Below are 17,500 nucleotides of genomic sequence, written 5' to 3' on the forward strand. Positions count from 1 at the left end.
GTGGATGGGAGGGACGGAGGGAGGGAGGAAGGGTGGGAGGGAACGAAGGAAGGAAAGTAAGAAAAGGTGCAAGGGAAGGGAAGGGAAGGGCAGGGAAGGAGGGCAAGAAAAAGAGAAGGGAAAGGAAAGGAAAGGAAAGGAAAGGAAAGGAAAGGAAAGGAAGGAAGGAAGGAAGGAAGGAAGGAAGGAAGGAAGGAAGGAAGGAAGGAAGGAAGGAAACAAAGGAAACAAAGGAAAGGAAATAAAACGAAGCGAAGAGACGAAAAGAGAGGGAAAGGAGGAATAGATGAACTTGAGAACATAACTCACAACTAACAAAGAGACACAACAGTAAAAAAAAAAAAAAAGGAAAGAGAAGGACAAGAGGAAGTGGATGGAATGAAATTAAAGAAAAGAAGAAAGAAGAAGAAGGGAAGAGGAGGGAAAGGAAGGGAAGGCGGAATGAAACAGTAAGAGAACACGGCTTTCAACAAACAAAAAGTAACAAATAAAACAAACAAGCTTGAATCGAACACACGAATTTCCAGCTTTGATTCCGCCTGGCTGTGATGTTCCCGCGTCAAGCTAACACTCCCATCATTTCCTGTCGAAACCTGACGCCTCGTAATTATTTTTATTTTCATTACGCCCTTAACTTTCAGGCACAGGTAAACACGTCTGATCATCAAGTGTGGAGTCATTTACGGGGAATCATGAAAGCAGGGGCGCAGGAACACTGAGGGAGTCTGATACAGTGGCTGCGGGAGGATGTGGCTTCCTGACTCGGTGTTAGTGTGAGGAGAGATGGCTGTGGGATTAGCTGTGTATTATTTGTGGTGTTGTGATTCTTCTTCCTCTGACACTGTTGTTACTGGTGGTGGTGGTGGTGGTGGTGGTGGTGGTGGTGGTGGTGGTGGTGGTACTACAAAACACTTTATATTGTGAATTAGCTTAAACTATGACAATAAGGTTCCTTCTCTTCCTTCTACTACTACTACTACTACTACTACTACTACTACTACTACTACTACCATCACCACCATTACAATAACACCGCGCCCAAGAGCAACCTGACACTGATAAAGCTTGGGACCTTCTTTGCTACGTCTGTGTCTTGTGTCCTGCGTGCTACCTCGAGTTACATTTACCTGGCCGCCCCGGAGCAGAGAGAGCGAAGGTGGGAGAAGAAAGAGGATGGTATGGAGATAATGGGGGTCATGAAGAAGGAAGAGGAGGAGGTGATGAAGGAAAGGAGGTGGGATGAAGAGGGGGAATGAAGGAAGGAGGGGATAGAACAGAGGGAAAAAATGGAAGGAGGAATGAAAAAAAGGAAGAACGAAAGAGAAAGGGAGGATGGAGGATATGATAAATGATGCAGAAGGGGACATAGAGGAGAGGATAGGGAATTAAGAGGGAAGGATGAAGGAAAGGATGAAAGATAAACAGGAAAGAATGAAGGAAGGAGGGAATGGAGAACATAAGGCTTAAATAGGGAAGAATGAAAGGGAATAAGCGAAAAAGCAGGGGATGAAAAGAGGAAGATGACTGGAGAAATGGAAGGTGAATAGGAAATAAAAACGAAAGGAAGGAAAATTGGGGAAAAAGGAGAAAGTGAAGGAACAGCTGAGAGAAGAGGAGGGGCAAAAGAGAAAGGAATAGAGAAGTGATAAAGACAAGAACTGGGAAGAGAGAGAGAGAGAGAGAGAAATAGAGTAAATTAAAAAAAGAGAAAAAGATAGAACTGGAGAAATGAAGGGAAGAGAAGAGAAAAGTAGCTGGGGAAGAGAAGTGAATGAATGAAGTGAATAGAGAAGGGAAGAAAGAATGAGGGGGAGAAATGGAAGAATGGAGAGAAGAGAAGGGAGGAGAGGAGGCTGGCGAGGAGGAAAAGGTCATCAGGTAAGGCCTCACAGTAGCATCCTCCTCCTCCTCCTCCTCCTCCTATTGCTTTGCCTCGTTTTCTCTTACGTTTTTTTGTTCCTCCTCATCCATCATAGTCACCACCACCACCACCACCACCACCACCACCAAACACAGCTTACCCAAAAAGTAGAGAAAAACTCCACTACCACCACCATCACCACCAACTAACACATTCCCATCACGACAACCATTACTCAACTACAAACACCTACATATACTACTGCCACTAACATTACTGCAACTGCCAGCTATCATCATCATCACCATCTCCCGTACCGCCACCCTCATCAGCCCTGCCATCAGCATCCCACCGCTGCCACCAATATAAGCAAGCATTATTTGTACATTAAAGCCCCAATTAAAGTTTAACATGGTGAGTATTGCAGGGTCTCTCTCTCTCTCTCTCTCTCTCTCTCTCTCTCTCTCTCTCTCTCTCTCTGAAACTCCAAACATGTCTTACATTTCTCCTCTTTCTCCTCCTCCTCTTTCTCCTTCTGTTCCACATCTTCCCTCTTCTCGTCTTCTTTCTACTCCTCCTCCTCTTCCTCCTTCTGTTCCACATTTCTAACTTCTGTTCCTCTTTGTCTCGTGTTCCACCTCTCTCTCTCTCTCTCTCTCTCTCTCTCTCTCTCTCTCTCTCTCTCTCTCTCTCTCTCTCTCTCTCTCTCTCTCTGCAAACGAAATAAAGGGTGGAGCTGCAAAAAGAGACGGGGGAATAAAGGGGACGATGATAAAGTTAAAACAGGGGAGAATAAGGAAACGGAAGGAAATAAATATAAAAGGAAAGGGGGTAAGTGGTGAAAAATGAATAAATGGAAGGGTGAGAGAAGAAAAAAAGCAGAGAAGAAGAACAGGGAAGCAATGAAATGTAAGAATAAATTCGAGAGAGAGAGAGAGAGAGAGAGAGAGAGAGAGAGAGAGAGAGAGAGAGAGAGAGAGAGAGAGAGAGAGAGAGAGAGAGAGAGAGAGAGAGAGAGAGAGCATGATTCAATCTTGGCAATATTCACCCACCCTCAAGAGACAAGTCAAATACGAGAGAGAGAGAGAGAGAGAGAGAGAGAGAGAGAGAGAGAGAGAGAGAGAGAGAGAGAGAGAGAGAGAGAGAGAGAGAGAGAGAGAGAGAGAGAGAGAGAGAGAGAGAGAGAGAGAGAGAGAGAAATGAGGCTGGGCAACAAGAGACAAGTAAATGGAGGCAGAAAAGGAAGGAAGAAAGAAGCCTCTAGGGGAGAGAATGAACCGAAGGAGGGAGAAATGATGGAGAGAACTTGTGATGGATGCCAGTAACCATAACAGAGGAAGGGGAGGAGAAGGAGGAGGAGGAGGAGGAGGAGGAAAGTTAGGGCTGATACAGCGGAAGGGGACTCAGCATCTTATGAAAGAAAATCAAGATATGGGAAGGTGAATGACATCTCTCTCTCTCTCTCTCTCTCTCTCTCTCTCTCTCTCTCTCTCTCTCTCTCTCTCTCTCTCTCTCTCAGGTTAATTAGGATGCCCTAATTATCACAATACTCGCTAATTAAAACGTGGGAAAAAACCTGACTGCCGCCAACTATCCTACAGACTTATTAATTATGTGATGTTGCGAGTGTAGGGTGAGAGAGAGAGAGAGAGAGAGAGAGAGAGAGAGAGAGAGAGAGAGAGAGAGAGAGAGAGAGAGAGAGAGAGAGAGAGAGAGAGAGAGAGAGAGAGAGAGAGAGAGAGATTCATGAACCATCCATCCATACTTGAGAGGTACAAAGAAATATTCCTGATTCATCCATACGAGTACATACATTTTTTTTTTTTTTTTATGTAGGAAGGACACTGGCCAAGGGCAACAAAATTCTAATAAAAAAAATGCCCACTGAAATGCCAGTCCCATAAAAGGGTCAAAGCAGTGGTCAAAAATTGATGAATAAGTGTCTTGAAACCTCCCTCTTGAAGGAATTCAAGTCATAGGAAGGTGGAAATACAGAAGCAGGCAGGGAGTTCCAGAGTTTACCAGAGAAAGGGATGAATGATTGAGAATACTGGTTAACTCTTGCGTTAGAGAGGTGGACAGAATAAGGGTGAGAGAAAGAAGAAAGTCTTGTGCAGCGAGGCCGCGGAAGGAGGGGAGGCATGCAGTTAGCAAGATCAGAAGAGCAGTTAGCATGAAAATAGCGGTAGAAGACAGCTAGATATGCAACATTGCGGCGGTGAGAGAGAGGCTGAAGACAGTCAGTTAGAGGAGAGGCTGCATACATGAGAGAGAGAGAGAGAGAGAGAGAGAGAGAGAGAGAGAGAGAGAGAGAGAGAGAGAGAGAGAGAGAGAGAGAGAGAGAGAGAGAGAGAGAGAGAGAGAGAGAGAGAGAGAGAGAAACGCGCACAGAAACACCAAAAAATGAGGCGAAAAAAATCTGCTTTACGTGAAAAGATGTCTCTCTCTCTCTCTCTCTCTCTCTCTCTCTCTCTCTCTCTCTCTCTCTCTCTCTCATGGCAATACGCCCACCTGCATCTCCCCCATTATGTTTCACGTTCATTAAATTTTTCTTTCATTTTCCCCTGAATGTGACTTACGTTCTTCCCTGCCTGCCTCCCTTTGGCCCTCTTCCTCCCCCACTCCCCCTACCCCTTTGTCTTCCCCCACCCATCCTCTCCCTTCTCCCCGCATCTCCCCCTTCTCCTCCCAGACATTGTTTTAATTCTCTTTCCCCCATTCTTAACGTCTTCCTTTTCCTCTTCCATCTCTTTCTTCTTATTTGCATGCTCATATTCCTCTCCCTCCTCCTACTCCTTCTTCACCTCCTCCTCCTCCTCCTCCTCCTCCTCCTAGTCCTTCTCTTTCTCATTTGCTTTATTCTGCAGTGTAATGTTCCCTTTTTTCTCCCTGCCTCCCTGCGGTGCCTTTTTGGTTAATGCTTCTCTGCTCGGTTTTCCTTTTTTTCTTTCTTTCTCATTATTATTATTATTATTATTATTATTATTATTATTATTATTATTATTATTATTATTTTATTTTTTTTATTGTAGTTTATTTATCCTTTGGTGATGTTACGTGTCCGCCTCGCAACCTACATATAATCATCATCATCATCAGTCATCATCATCATCATCATCATCATCACTATCATCGTCATACGTTTCTGCTTATTCTGTTCATGTTGACATTTCTAATTACATCATTCATTTATTTGTTATTTAATGTATTTATTCGTTGATGTAAGGACCCTACACACTTGAGAACCCGACTATTTTTATTTATTTATTTATTTTTTTTATGGTTCCAGTGAGAGATTAACAAGATTTCTACGTTATTAACAGGAGAAACACACTTGAGAACCAGGCTAATCATTTTTTATATATGGTTCCAGGGAGAGATTAACAAGATTTCTACGTTATTAACAGGAGAAACACACTTGAGAACCAGGCTAATAATTTTTTATGTATGGTTCCTGGGAGAGATTAATAAGATTTCTACGTTATTAGCAGGAAAAACACACTTGAGAACCAGGCTAATCATTTTTTATATATGGTTCCAGGGAGAGATTAACAAGATTTCTACGTTATTAACAGGAGAAACACACTTGAGAACCAGGCTAATCATTTTTTATATATGGTTCCAGGGAGAGATTAATAAGATTTCTACGTTATTAACAGGAGAAACACACTTAAGAACCAGGCTAATCATTTTTTATATATGGTTCCTGGGAGAGATTAATAAGATTTCTACATTATTAACAGGAGAAACACACTTAAGAACCCAGCTAATCATCTTTGTGGCCTTTGAAAATAGAATGAGAGCAAAGCGTTTCTGACTTCGGACCAAAGTAAGCAGGCTTGTCACAAGCAAGATGCCAACAGTTCGAATCCCTGGACGGCCGGAGACAATCTGGGTCTGCCTCCTTTCACGCTGGTGCTAGAGAGAGAGAGAGAGAGAGAGAGAGAGAGAGAGAGAGAGAGAGAGAGAGAGAGAGAGAGAGAGAGAGAGAGAGAGAGAGAGAGAGAGAGAGAGAGAGAGAGAGAGAGAGATTGTTTGTTTCGTCTGCAGATTGGTTGGTAATCTGGGTATGTATATGGAATAGAAAATAATAATAATAATAATAATAATAATAATAATAAGAAGAAGAATAATAATAATAAGAAGAAGAAGAAGAAGAAGAAGAAGAAGAAGAAGAAGAAGAAGAAGAAGAAGAAGAAGAAGAAGAAATAACAATAAAGGAAAAGAAGCAGAAGAGGAAGAAAGTAGTAGTAGTAGTAGTAGTAGTAGTAGTAGTAGTAGTAGTAGTAGTAGTAGTAGTAGTAGTAGCAGTAGAAAATTCTTTGCATTTCTTTTTTTTCTTTTTCCTTTTCCATTCCGTTCTCCTTCACACTCCATCTTGCCACACTTTCCTCGACGCCCACTCCACCACCACCTCCTTCACCACCACCACCACCACCTCCTCCTCCTCCTCCTCCTCCTCCTCCTCCTCCTTCGTCTCTTTCGTTTTGGCCATTTTCTTGCCTACCTCCATTCATCCTGTTTTTTTCCTTCTCCCAAACACTTCTCTTAGTCCTCCTACTTCTCCACTTCTCCTCCTTTTCTTCCTCCTCCTCCTCCTTCTCCTTTTCCTTCCTCTCTCAGTTTACATTCATACACTTTTTTTTTTGTCTCTCCTCCTAAACATTTCTCCCATTCCTCTTTCCGTTCTTCCTCCTCTTCCTCTTTCTCCTTTTTCCTTTCCTCCTCCCACTTCTTCCTTTCTGGTTCAGTTTCTATTCATCCTGTTGCTTTGTCTCTCTCTCCCCCTTCTAAACATTTCTTCAATTCCTTATTTTTTTTTTCTCTCTTTTCGTCTTCACTTTCTTTTTCTTTTCTCGCTCAGAACCTGTTCATCGTCCTCTCTCTCTCTCTCTCTCTCTCTCTCTCTCTCTCTCTCTCTCTCTCTCTCTCTCTCTCTCTCTCTCTCTCTCTCTCTCTCTCTCTCTCTCTCTCTCTCTAACTCCTAAACATTTATCTTATATTCCTCCTATAACTTCTGCTCCTCCTCTTCCTCCTCTTGTCCCACCCTCTTCCCTTTTCTTCTCTTCTTTCTCCTGATCCATCTCTTTCTTGTTCTTTTCTTTCTCTTCTTTCTATTCTTTCCTCTGCTTCACATTTTTACCTTTCTCTTCTTTCTCTTTTTTCAGTTGCATGTTTCACACTTCCTCTTGCTTCTCCTTCTCCACCATCTCTTTCTCCTTCCCTGCTCCACCAATTCCACCTTCTCTTCCTTTTTTTCTCTTTCTCCTCATCCTCTTCCTCCTGTTCCATACCTTCCTCCTCTTGCTCCAAATCTTCCACCTCCTTCTCTTCTTCTTTCTCCTGCATCATCTCTTCCTCTCCTCCTTCTTCTCCTCCTCCAAGTCTGGTAAACTTTCCATTCCTGACGCAGCTCTCTCTCTCTCTCTCTCTCTCTCTCTCTCTCTCTCTCTCTCTCTCTCTCTCTCTCTCTCTCTCTCTCTGGTTCCAACACTCCTAACTGCCACCACTACCAAAATCACAACAACCAACATTCCTGATGACTGCTTTGACTACCACCCCCTTCATCCTTACAATATTCAATACTCCAATAACTCTACTACTACTACTACTACTACTACTACTACTACTACTACTACTACTACTACTGCCGCTGCTGCTGCTACTAATATTACTCTATCCCCTTTCCTTCCTTCTTTTTGTTGTTATTTTTTCTCTAGTCTATTTATTGATCGACTTTTCTTTATTTTTTTTATTGGTGGTGGTGGTGGTGGTGGTAGTTGTTATAGTTTGGTGGTGGTGGTGGTGGTGGTGGTGGTGGTGGTGGTGGTGGTAGTAGTAGTAGTAGTAGTAGTAGTAGTAGTAGTAGTAGTAGTAGTAGTAGTAGTAGTAATTATGAAGTAAAAAAGTTTCTACTGGTGTTGTTGCTACTGCTACTACTACTATTACTACTACTACTATTCCAACAACAATTTTCACCACTACTACAAGAATCATTATCCCAACCACTATTTTCACCACTTCTACCACCAAGTTATCACCAATCTAAACAACAACGACCACCACCACCACCACCACCACCACCAAGGCAGCCACCATTAGTACAAACACTATTGACACACCATCACCATTATCATCAATTAAGAATGAGGAGACTTGAATGATGAAGGAAGTTTGAAGTCTTAGGTAAGAAAAAGTTTCTCTCTCTCTCTCTCTCTCTCTCTCTCTCTCTCTCTCTCTCTCTCTCTCTCTCTCTCTCTCTCTCTCTCTCACGCCACTGTAATAAAACATCACATGGACCAAAGAAAACTAAACACACTGAACAAAAGGAAGACCGCACACAGCAGAAAGGAAGAAAGAAAAAGGAAGAAAGAAAGAGAAGATAAGAAATGAAAGAAAGGAAAAGGAGTGAAAGAAAGAAGATAATCAAACAGATAGATACTACGACACATCTATATTGACAAAATGACAAAAGATAAACATACAAACATACAGACAGATTGATAGACAGACAGACACATACACACAGGAACAAAGACAGACAGACGGACAGACAAACAGATAGACAGATAGACAGACACAGAGATGGAGGCAGGGAGACAGGCAGGCAGATACACACATGCATACACACACAAACAGAAAGACGACCACGTAGGCGGACAGGCAGATTGACGGAAAGATGAACAGACAGACAGACACACAGGCAGGTTGACAGGATGATAGACAGACAGACAGACAAGGAGACAGGTGGAGACAAAAATACACAAAGACAGGATGATAGACAAGACAGACAGACAGACAAGGAGACAGGTGGAGACAAAACAAAAAGACAGACATAGACAGGATGATAGGCAAGACAGACAGACAAGGAAGCAGGTAGTGAGAAAAACACACAGACACACAGAGAGCATTGATTTCCCCACAGAAGGCCCCATCTGGTATTTGTATGTTTAAATGTTTGCCTTGCATGTGTAAACACCGCGAGTCTTAAGAAATAGTAAGTAAACACCCATAAGGCGACGCAGAAGGGTTCTCTTTAATGGAGGAGAGTCTGCACACTTCACTATCCGAGGCCAAACATACTGGCAGGGAGGCAGGTAGGGATAATTGGATACAGGCAGAGGTAGACAGGTAGGTTGATGGATAAAGTATAGGTGCACAATAAATAAATAAATAAATGAATAAATAAGTTGTTGGATGGATGGAGATGTAGGTTGAGAAATGGGTAGTCAGATATATAAGTGTATGGATTGATATACAGGTAGACTGACTGATATGTCGATACAATGAGATACGACAAGACAGACAGACAGACAGACAAACACAGAGAAGCAGATACACAGACAGACAGACAGACAGACAGACAGACAGACAGACAGACAGACAGATAGATAGATAGATAGGTAGATGGACAGGCAAACAAACAGACAGACAGGCAGATAAATATGAGAAAAACGGATCGATGAGTGAATAATATATAGCTGACCGTTGTGTTACACTGAACCACAACAACAACAACAACAACAACAACAACAACAACAACAACAACAACAGATATAAAGACAAGCGGCTTATATACACATATGTAAAAGAGAAAGAGAGAGAGAAAAAAAGTCGAAATCACTCCTTCCTTTCCTCCCTCCCTTCCCAAGCTAATGATTGCAGCCTCTGAGTTGCTAAAGTTGTGAGTTGGGTGAATGTTTAGCTAAAGTCAACCTTCACCTTCACCTCCTCCTCCCCTCCTCTTCCTCTTCCTCCTTCCCTCCCCCTATCCTGCACTTTCACTTCCTCCCTTTATTCTATTTTATTTTTATTGCTTTTTTCCATCAAACATCAGAACAAACTTGAAGGCCAAAAACAATACCATGTTTGTGAAAGCGAAACGTTGTAACACTGAGATCGGTACATCATCTCTCTCTCTCTCTCTCTCTCTCTCTCTCTCTCTCTCTCTCTCTCTCTCTCTCTCTCTCTCTCTCTCTCTCTCTCTAATTCATTTTACCACCCAGAGCCAAAAAATAAATAAATAAAAAATAAGGGAGAAAAATGTAACTCACTAATTAGATTAACTGCTAAATTCATCAGGTAATGCTATTTAATACTATTGTTTCCTTATCACTGGTCTGTTCTTTGTTGTCCTTTTCATCGTTCATCCTCACATTCTTTCTCTCTCTCTATTGTATCTATTTACATGACTTTTTTACGTAACCCATTTAAATAGCCACTAAATTAATCACATAATGTATTACCTGAAAGACTAATAAAAAAAAGGGGAAATAATGATGGTGATGATAAAGGTGATTACTTCTTCACGTAACTAATTAAATTACCTGCTAAATTAATCATGCTGTGTGTTTACTGACGTGTTGTAATTCGTCATTAGTCAGCGGAACGCCAAAAATGTGGAGCATGTTTCCATTCCCTGCACCAAGAAAAATGTTATGTATCCTTTCTTTCCCATGAGTAATATCAATTGTTTCCTATGGTACACTCCTCACGTTTGGTGGTGTTGTGGGCGAGTTACCCGCCAGAATATTGAAAAGTGTGGTTCATACATTTCCATTCAGTCTGCCCCAAGAAAATTTGACATATCTATTCTTTACTGCGTGTGTGAGACTCGCTTCTGGTGTTGTAATGGTTGTGTTACTCGCCGGAAGATCAACAAATGTAGTCCATATATTAACATTCAATCTGCACGAAGGAAATTCCACGTATCAATTCTCTCCTACATTTTTGGTAACGTCACTCATTTTCCCTGTCGTTGCGTCAAGTCAATCAGTCAGTCAGTCTCACTTTTGCCAGCCAGAAGCGTGTCAAAGAAAGCGGTGGGTGGGGAGCAGCCTTCTTTTCTACTTTTCTATATCTCTCTCCTATCATTGAAGAGGGGCCTTATAACCATTATGAGCTGTAGTCCTCAAGGGAAGGTATGGGTGAGGAGGAGCCTTCTTACTTTTCTATCCTATTGTCTAAAGAAAGGGTGGAAGAGGTGGGGAGAACCTTTCCTCTCCTCAACAACAAATAAATAAACAAATTAATAATAAATAAAAAAAAAAAAGGTGGGCGGGGATAAGCCTTCTTCATTCTCTATCCTATCCTCTCACCACCAGTATTGATCTGCTGAATGAAGTTGTCCCGTCAAGCAGGTAACCTCGTTATAAGCCCACACCCTCCCTGCTACCTGCTCCTCCCACCTTCATATAACTTCTGATTTTCTCTTCCTCCTCCTCCTCCTCCTCCTCCTCCTCCTCCTCCTTTTTTTTTTTTTTTTTATACCATTAATCTTTATTTTTGTCTCTTTTTTCTCACTTATTGTTCATTTTCATATCTAACTTAATTTTCTCTTCTTCCTCTTCTTCTTTACTTATTTCTATTTTCTCTTCCTCTTCCAGATATTCTATTTTTATGGTAATCATGTTCTTTTTTTCTTTTATTTATCGTTCTTTCACATATAACTGTTTTCTTCCTTCTATTCTCTCATATCATTCTTTCCCCACACAATATTTCTTCTTTTTACACCTCTTCCTTCTTCTCCTCTTTCTCTTTACTTTTCATTTCCTGCTTTTTTTTTTTTTTGTTCTTCCTCCTACTTATAATATTCCTTGTCATATTTTCTGCCATTTCTTTTCGTTCTTCTTAAAATGTTCCTCATCTTATTCTTATTCCTTTTTTTGTCTTTTGTCCTTCTCTTCCTTCTTTCATAATTTCTCTACTTATTCTTTTGTTCCTCCTCCTCCTTTTCATTCTCATTCTCCTTCTACCATTTTATTATATTGTCCTTTCTCTCTCTTTTCGTTATTCAGATTTTGCCTGCCAACATCACCACATCAAACAGACACCACCACCACCATCACCACCACCGCAATCACCACCACCGCAATCACCACAACTATTTCAACCACTTCACCGCAACCATCACATGCACCACCGTCACCACCATCGTTACCAAAACCAGACATACCAAACCACAATCACCACCACACCACAACCACAATTCCTATGGCCACAATAAACGACAGCCACCACCACATCACAACCAGCATTCCCAGATAACAGCAACCACCATTTCCACCACCACAGTTCACCACAATCACCGCTTTTCACCACAATCGTCGTGGGAATCGCCGCCACAAACAAACAAAGGACGGACACACAAAGGGAACGACGAGAGAGAAAAAAAAAAAAAAAAAAAAAAAAAAAAGATAAAACAAACGAAGAAAAAAGAATACTTGGCAATAGTTTGATGCAGATTTGAATTAGTACTTTAAGTTAGAATAATATTAGAAGAGGAAGAGGAAGAGGAAGAGGAAGAGGAGGAAGAAGAAGAAGAAGAAGAAGAAGAAGAAGATGGTGATGACAATAATACCCTCTCTCTTTCTCTCTCTCTCTCTCTCTCTCTCTCTCTCTCTCTCTCTCTCTCTCTCTCTCTCTCTCTCTCTCTCTCTCTCCTGCATCCCTCTCTAACCTTCCTTTTCGCCCTCTCGTGCATCTCTCCCTCTCTCCCTCCCGCCTCGCCTCTTCCCGCTGCAAGTAACGAGTCAGTGAAGCCTCTTGTAAAATACTACTGATGGAAATGCACACACACACACACACACACACACACACACACACACACACACACACACACACACACACATACAAATGACGCGTTCTAATATATATATCTTTTTCTGACGAGCAGCCGAAGTGACATATCGAAAATTCTATACATCTATTATCATGCACAGCTCTCACTTCGCATTTATTTATATATTTTGCGGTGGAAACGTTTGGCGGGGGCGGGCGGGGAAATATAAATGACTTTCTCTTTTCTGTTCGAATTTCTTACTGTTTCGCATCAATTGTCCGTGTTATTGCTTCATTTAATAGAGATGTTTTTGAAAGTCATGTGCAATCTGATTTAAAAAAAAATTTTTCACTTGGTGTTCTTAAAAATGTTATTGTTACCATTTTCTCTCGTTATTGTTGTTGTTGTTGTTGTTGTTGTTGTTGTTGTTGCTGTTGTTGTTGTTGGTATTTACTCTGATGAAAAGAATGCAATATACTCGTACAGTAAAATCCCTCTTATCCGGGATCAACGGGACCGCCGACATGCCGGATACCAGAAGTTGCCGGATACTTGAATAGAAGTGAAATTATGTCCACAATCACCACCCTACACTCACGCATCTTACCATAACACAGATCAGCTGATCTGAATCTGCAGCTGATCTGATCAGCTGCTTAAGTGTAAGCACAACACGCTTCCTCTTTTCTACAACTTTAGGCATGATGAAGGCGTCAGGCGATAAACAGTGCACACGCGGGACTGAGTCACTGAGTAAACACAGTGCAGTGGGCCATGGGTGGCGCGAAGCAGTGCGCTCTGGTGGCGAGGGGACAAAGTATGCCTCGCGCGGGAATTTTAATCGATTTTATGAGTACACATTGATTTTTTATTGATTTTAAGGCTCGGGAAAAAATGTGCCGGATACTTGAAGCTGCCGGATACTCGAATGCCGGATGAGAGGGATTTTACTGTATTTTTTTTTTTTTCACTAATACATGACTGTTGCTTTATTTTTCTTTTGTTTTGTTTTTCCAAAGTAATCATTCAAATGGATCATGCACCCACACACACACACACACACACACACACACACACACACACACACACACACACACACACACACACACAAAATTATGTCATTCATTCAAGTTACATATATGCTCTCTCTCTCTCTCTCTCTCTCTCTCTCTCTCTCTCTCTCTCTCTCTCTCTCTCTCTCTCTCTCTCTCTCTCTCTCTCTCTCTCTCACACACACACACAAATACACACACACACACACACACTATATCACCTGAAGTTATTAAACCTCTTCACCGCAATGACAAGATTCACAGGTAAGAGCAGAGTGAGGAGCGCCAGGTGAGAAGGGGAATGATAAAGAGAGAGTAGGAAGAGGGGAGGAGTTATCTAACCTTTGCTTCCTATTAATCTCTCTCTCTCTCTCTCTCTCTCTCTCTCTCTCTCTCTCTCTCTCTCTCTCTCTCTCTCTCTCTGATCGATATACATTTGAAAAGTACATTGGTCCATCCCATCCCATCCCATCTCTCTCTCTCTCTCTCTCTCTCTCTCTCTCTCTCTCTCTCTCTCTCTCTCTCTCTCTCTCTCTCTCTCTCTCTCTCTCTCTCTCTGAGTGTGTGTGTGTGTGTGTGTGTGTGTGTGTGTGTGTGTGTGTGTGTGTGTGTGTGTGTGTGTGTGTGTGTGTGTGTGTGTGTGTGTGTGTGTGTGTGTCTTTAGGATACATTTCATTTGAGTGACTGACTTAAGTGGTATGAGTGTGTGTGTGTGTGTGTGTGTGTGTGTGTGTGTGTGTGTGTGTGTGTGTGTGTGTGTGTGTGTGTGTGTGTGTGTGTGTGTGTGTGTGTGTGTGTGTGTGTGTGTACTCCCACGCAAGCCAAGTGACTCACGGGCTAAATGACAGAGATCGCCCTGCAGGTAAGACGAAAAAAGGGAAGAAAAAAAGGAAGAGGGATAGAACATGGAAGAGAGAGAGAGAGAGAGAGAGAGAGAGAGAGAGAGAGAGAGAGAGAGAGAGAGAGAGAGAGAGAGAGAGAGAGAGAGAGAGAGAGAGAGAGAGAGAGAGAGAGAAAAGTTAATGAATAGGTACAGGAAGAGGAGGAGGAAAGGAGGAGGTTAAAAGGAAGTAGAAGAAGATTGAAAGGAAGAAAGAAGACAAACAAGAAGTGAGTTGAGAGGAAGATATGTGAGGGAGAAACAGGTGAGGGGATGACAGGTTACATGAATGCAGGTGTGAGGTTGAAGACAGCTGAAAGAAAAGGGAAGACAGGTAAGATAAGTTAGAGAGAGACAGGTGAGGAGACAAGTAAGGAGGAAAACAGGTGAGAGAAGGGAAGATAAGTGAGAAGACAGGTAAGAAAACAGGTGAGAGAGACAGGTAAGAGGGAAGACAGAGGAAAGGGAGAGGGAAGATAGGTGAGGGGGGGCCAGAGGAGCAGGTGAGGGGGAGGGAGAGTACAGGTGTAGAAACTCGGTTGACGTGACTCTGGCTTCTCCTTACCTGTGTGTCCGCAGGTGTGTCGAAACCCAGTAGATGGCCACACCAAAGGAACTCATCACACACACACACACACACACACACACACACACACACACACACACACACACACACACACACACACACACACACACACACACACACACACACATTGACAAAAAGGTTACATGAACTAAAAAAAAAAGTGTGACATTTGATGCTACTACGCAGAGAGAGAGAGAGAGAGAGAGAGAGAGAGAGAGAGAGAGAGAGAGAGAGAGAGAGAGAGAGAGAGAGAGAGAGAGAGAGAGAGAGAGAGAGAGAGAGAGAGAGAGAGAGAGAGAGAGAGAGAGAGAGAGAGAGAGAGAGAGAGAGAGAGAGAGAGAGAGAGAGAGAGAGAGAGAGAGAGAGAGAGAGAGAGAGAGAGAGAGAGAGAGAGAGAGAGAGAGAGAGAGAGAGAGCATATCTACCCAACACCAGCATCACCACCACCCACACACACACCCACACACCCCCACACACACACCCACACACCCCCACACACACACACACATAAACCACAGCCCTAATACTACACACGGTATAAATAAAGCTATAAATAAAGCAGGCTGGGTATTGGCTAGCTTTACACAATCTCGCACGGGCTCACTACATCGATCTCTTTAGGAATGCATGGCGCTATTTGCAAGGCCACATCTGCGTACGAGAGGGCCACGCTATGCCACGCTAGGCTACGCTACCCTGTGCTGTGCTGTGGCGGGGAGTACTGCTGCTACTGGTACTCTTTCTTCCCGGCAAGGTCACCCAGTTGGCGCGCTCCCTCCCTCCCTCAGTGCACTATCGAGCGCCATGTTACTGAAGGTCAGAACGGGAGGAGAATGAACGGGAACACGAGGAGGGGAAAAGGGAAAGAACATGAAGAGAACACGAGGGGGAAAAACGGAGTAAAAAATAAAACATGAAAGAAGACAAGATTAGAGGAAAAAAAAAACAGTAAGGTGAGGATTGTAAACAAGGGAAAAAAAAAGTGAAAAGTGGGAGTCTGAATAAGAAAACAAGATACGGAAAAGAAAGTAGATTGTGATCGAGAACACGAGGGGAAAATGAACGGGGGAAGATTGAACACGAAAGGAAAAGACTGAAAGGAAAGATTGTGAATGAGGAAACAAGAGGAAAGGACAGAGAGAGAAGGGAAAAACTGTGAACGACAAGGGAAACTGAAAGGGGAAGAATTGTGAACGGGTAAACAAGAGGAAAAGATTTAAAGGAAAAAGCAAAGATGAACGAAGATGAAAATGTCGAAACAATATGACGAGGATTCTAAACAAGGTAAGAAAGGAAAATAAGAAGGGAAGAGAGAAAAACGAGACAGACGCACGAGAGCAAACAAGGAGAGGAGGAAGATAACAAACCAATTGAGGTGAAGTGCGAGAGTTTGAGACGCGAAGCCAAAGGTGAAATAAACAGTAAAAGAATACATAAACAAAAAAAAATATAAACAACAACACAGATAATCGCCACTCAGTTTTAATTCCTTCTTTTCCACAATTAAGAAAGACACAGGAAGAGGTAAACAAACAAACAAACAAAACAAACAAAGAATACAAACAATAAAACACAAAAAACAAAGTAAGTTTTTATCGTACATAACATGAAGAGAATGAATGAGTACAAGAAAACAAACAAACAAACAAACAAACAAACAAACAAGGCAGTAACACTAACATATACGTAAACAAACAAGGAGTAACAATAACACTAACATAAACAAACCAAACAAATCACACTGTAAATTTCATTCAGTACAGCACAGAAGTAACTTTCCACACGATCGCACCTCAAACAAGCAAACCAAAACAAGGAAACAACAAGTGAAGCAACACAAAACCGTAACGAAACACAGATGTACTCAAAAGAAATGAACGAGGAAACAGAGAAACGAGTAAACAAGAAAACATTAAAAGACAAGAGTAATCGTGATAAACAAACCGGAACAAGATAAACAACTAGTCAACACACACAAAAGTACTCATAATAATCAAACAAATTGAAGTAAGCTCAACAAATTAAAAAATAACAAAAAATAGTAACAAGAAACTCAAAACTCCAACTAATGAACTCTTAATTCCTCCAGAAATTAAAGATAAAAACGTAACTTGGGAAAAGCGATCGTTTTTTGGGGAAGAAAACTGACAAGAGAAGGGAGATAATGTATTTTACGCTCAATCAACAAAGGGGAGGTGGTAGAAAATTTTTACACCACGACGTTAACAGGAAGAGAGAGAGAGAGAGAGAGAGAGAGAGAGAGAGAGAGAGAGAGAGAGAGAGAGAGAGAGAGAGAGAGAGAGAGAGAGAGAGAGAGAGAGAGAGAGAGAGAATTTTCAGCACAAAATTAACAAGGAAAAGTAAATTTCGACACAAAAATAAGAAGAAAAGTAGATCTTGGTACAAACTTAAAATGGAAAAAAAAAAAATTACACAAAGAAAAAGGTGAATAATAATAGAACAGTAGTCGATTTCAGATTACAAAAAACTTACAATTCATACACATACATTGAAAAAAAAATCACACCAATTCAAGGAAAAAAAAAACTCACACAAAACA

At 41.8% G+C, this 17,500-nt stretch overlaps 1 protein-coding gene across 3 annotated transcripts in view; it reads right to left on the minus strand.

Annotated features, from left to right (window-relative positions):
- The window catches only part of LOC135089600 (octopamine receptor beta-1R-like), an 84,134-nt gene that overhangs the window by 6,120 nt on the left and 60,514 nt on the right, over nucleotides 1-17,500 (minus strand). The gene's annotated exons all lie outside the window — the stretch shown is intronic.

Source organism: Scylla paramamosain, chromosome 33 (assembly GCF_035594125.1).
Source record: "Scylla paramamosain isolate STU-SP2022 chromosome 33, ASM3559412v1, whole genome shotgun sequence".
NCBI lineage: Eukaryota > Metazoa > Arthropoda > Malacostraca > Decapoda > Portunidae > Scylla > Scylla paramamosain.